The sequence below is a fragment of the Cricetulus griseus genome, assembly GCF_003668045.3.
Source record: "Cricetulus griseus strain 17A/GY chromosome 1 unlocalized genomic scaffold, alternate assembly CriGri-PICRH-1.0 chr1_0, whole genome shotgun sequence".
In the NCBI taxonomy this organism is placed as follows: Eukaryota; Metazoa; Chordata; class Mammalia; order Rodentia; family Cricetidae; genus Cricetulus; species Cricetulus griseus.
Genome location: NW_023276806.1, coordinates 12,531,470 through 12,535,498, shown reverse-complemented (window position 1 = coordinate 12,535,498; position 4,029 = coordinate 12,531,470).

Genomic DNA, 4,029 nt, shown 5'->3' with positions numbered 1-4,029 from the left:
CATTATGGTTCCTGTCAGTTGTGACACTGGGGACCACTGTGTGTTTCCCTGCAGAAAATCTCAACTTAGGATACTGATTGCTTTCTTCTGTATGAAGCAATTTCTCTCTTTGTTCCTAAACAAGGCATTTTATGGATCCCCATATTAGTGGGTACAACATTCTCATGGCTGTGGGCAGTTTCCCTAAAAATCCCTCTGCAGTGTTAGAAGAATCACAGAGGTACTTATCCTTGATGCCCTGGTGTCCTTCTGCCTTACAATCAGTCTTTAGAATCTGATCATCATGAAAACAATCATGAAGTAGTAGTGGGTGGCACATGGATGAATCTGAGCCCAAGTTTAAGAAGCAAACAGGATTGTCAATCACCTGATGTGCCTGGGTGGTGCGGAAAATACAATAAAATCATGTGAAAAGAACACCACAGTGACTTCAACTGATTTGTTTTTGAAAACTCTGGCATTCAGACAAAAGCTCACTACAGAGGAGGGCAGGTGGGCAGGAAACTCTGCACCTAGCTGAGAAACTCAGCATTTGTTTGCTGTTGGAAGAGGGGAGGTCAGTTTTGCTTTAGGGTGTGGCACCAAGTATGACAACCATACTTCAGGGACATTTCCATACCCAGAAGTAGTCAGATGAAACCCAAACTGGCCTTAAAAAGAGAGAGAGGAAGAGGGAGAGGAAGAGAGAGAGGGAGAGGGAGAGGGAGAGGGAGAGGGAAGGGGAGGGGGAAAGAGAGAGGGAGGGGGAGGGAGAGGGAGAGGAAGCGGAGGAGGAGAGGGAGAGGGAGGCAGAGAGGGAGAGGGAGGGGGAGAGGAGAAGGAGGGGGAGGAGGGAGAGGGAGGGGAGGGGAGAGGAGAGGGAGGGGGCAGAGGAGAGGGAGGGGAGAGAGAGAGGGAAGGGAGGAGGAGAGGGAGAGGGAGTGGAGGGGAGAGGGAGGGGGGGAATAGGGAGGGGGGAGGGGGAGAGGGAGAGGAGTGGGAGGGGAGAGGGAGGGGGAGGGGAATAGGGAGGGGGAGGGTAGAGGGAAGAGGAGGGGAGAGGGAGGGTAGAGGGAGGGAGGGGGAGAGGAGGGGTAGGGAGGGGGGGAGAGGGAGGGGAGGGAGAGGGAGAGGGGAAGGGGGAGAGGAGGGGTAGAGGAGAGGGAGGGGGAGAGGGAGGGTAGAGGGAGAGGGAGGGGGAGAGGAGGCGGGTAGAGGGAGAGGGAGGGAGGAGGAGGGAGGGGGAGAGAAGGAGGGGGAGGGAGAGGAGGGGGAGGGGGAGAGGGAAGATAGAGGGAGAGGAGGGGGGGAGAAGGAGGGGAGAGGGAGAGGGAGGGGAGGGAGAGGGAGAGGAGAGGGAGAGAGGGAAGGGAGGGGAGAAGAGAGAGGGAAGGGAGAGGAGAGAGGGAGAGAGGGGAGAGAGGAGGAGGGAGGGAATAGGAGGGAGGGGGAGAGGAGGCGGAGGGGAAGGGAGGGGGAGGGAGAGGGAGAGGGAGAGGGAGAGGAGAGGGAGAGGAGAAGGGAAGGGGGAAGAGGGAGAGGGGGGGGAGAGGGGAGGGGTAGAGGAGAGGAGGGGAGAGGGGGTAGAGGGAGAGGGAGGGGGAGAGAGGGAGAGGGAGAGGGAGGTGGGAGGGGAGAGGGAGGGGTAGAGAGGGAGGGGGAGAAGGAGGGAGAGGGAGAGGAGGGGGAGGGGGAGAGGGAGGGAGGGGGAGAGAGAGAGAGAGAAAACACAAAGCTGGGTTACTGAGGAAGATGTGGGATGAACTTGAATGGGAGATGAATATGATCAAAATATATTGTATGAAATTCTCAAATAATAAAAACATTATTTAAATTAAAAATTGTGCTTTTAAGTTCCTCTACCAGTTAGCATGAATAAAGACAAGAACATTTCTTACTGTCTTCTAAAAAAAACTTTGGCATATATCATTGATGATTTATACTTTTATGACATTGCTGCATTGCTTTTACAACCATAGGGGAATACTTAGCACATATTGCAATGTTAAAGTAAGTATCCTTTTTTTTCCTTGACTAAAGTGAATCCCTCTGGTGTGAAAAGCTACTTTTAAGCCAGTCAGCAGATAGATGGATGATTGTGCACATGGAAAGAAGGCTAGAACACACTTCTCCGAAAATACCAGGACAGAGACTTTTGGGTCATGGGATTCATGAATGAGATTTGATTTGGATCATGCACTTTTCTGATTCTTCCAATTATAAATACCTATTGCTTTCACGATCAGAGGAATATAAACATAATTGAAGGCTTAAAAATGGGTACAGGCTTGAGCAGTGGTTAGCTTTACCCCAGTCTACTGACATTATCCATCGCATGTATTCCACAAAACTTAAAAAACGGAAACCTTAGAAACCCAGAGTTAAAAGCTGTGTATATGAACAACCTGCATGACCTTTCTGTAGTGGTACTTCTCATCAGGACCACTAGCCTGCTAATGATGACACAGAGACTTATTAATTATGAGAGCCTGGCCTTTAGCTTGGTCTTGCCTTCACCTAGCCCTTACAACCTAATTAACCCATGATGTTTCATCTACAATTCTACCACGCTGCCTCATCTCCATATTTCACACCCTGCTCTCCCTGCTTCTGGATGGTGAATCCCAAGTGCCTAGATTTCTTCTCTTCTTCCTCTGTATCTCTAGAAATCCCATCTATTCTCTTCTGCTTAGCTGTAGTCAGACTTTCTTTGTCTTGCCAGTCAGCTCTGTCCCACCAGCTGGCTCCCAAACAACCACACAGAGACTTATTATTAATTATAAATTCTTAGCCGATAACTTGGTCTTGCTACTAACCATTCCATCTTAGATTAATCCATATTTCTAATTTATACTCTACCATGTGGCAGCACCTTTTGACAGCATGGTATGTTCTCAGCTTCCTGTGTCTCCTGGAAAACCCTTCACTCCGCAATTCTTCTTCCCAGCATCCCCTCAGTTTGTCTCTCCCACCTAACCACTTCCTGCTTAGCTATTTATCAGTTAGCCTTTTATTAAACCAATGAGGACAACAAATCTGTACAGTGTACAAAAAGACTGCTCCACAGTACTTAGCTGTTGGCCATCCAGCTCTTTATTAAACCAATCAGAAGACACCTTAGGCAGAGACACATCTTTACAGTGAACACAAATATTCCACAACACTTTCCTCTGCTTTTTAATGCTCCCTTTACTTTTTAAATTTGCTTCAGATTGTATTTTATGTGCATGAACGTTTTGCCTGAGCATGTATCTGTGTACCATGTGCATGCTTGGTGCCCACAGAGGCCAGAAAAAGGCATGGGATCCATGGGACTGGAGTTACAAACAATTGTCAATTGTCATGTAAGTGCTGGGAATTGAACCCCAGTCCTCTGGAAGAGTAGCCAGAGCTCTTCACCACTGAGCTATCTCTCCAGCCTCCCTTTAGTTTTTAAAACAATCAAATCTACACTGTTTAGAAATGTCCATTTCTATTTCTAAGTATTGTTGGCACATTGCTTCATTCACCTTTGTTGTACTTGTAGCTTAGGTGCTGCTGACATTAGGTCTCCAGGTACTTGAGGCAATTAACTTTGAAGGAGAAAACATTTATTTTGGCCAAAGGTTCTAGAGATCCTAGGTGGCTTTCCTTTGGGGGAAGCACACAGGGGAACTTATGCAACTGCCCAGAAGCAAAGAGAAAGAGGAAAAATCTTTGCTTCTGTTATCTGTTTGAATGGTATGCTTTAATGACCTGGGAATGTCTCACATCTGCAAGGCTCCACTGCCTCCCAGTATACCACCCTGGGACCAAACACCTGTGGAGACACTCATCCAAGTCATAGCCAGAGTGTGGCTAATGGTCAGGAAAACTCAACTAAAATCCTGGTTCCACCTTGTAATAGACCAGTGGTTCTCAACTTGTGGGTCACGACTCCTTTGGATTGGAATGACACTTTCACAGGGGTTGCCTAAGACCATTGGGAAACACGGATGTTTACATTATAATTTATAACAATAGCAAAATTACAGTTATGAAGTGCTACAAAGATAACTTTATGTTTTGGAG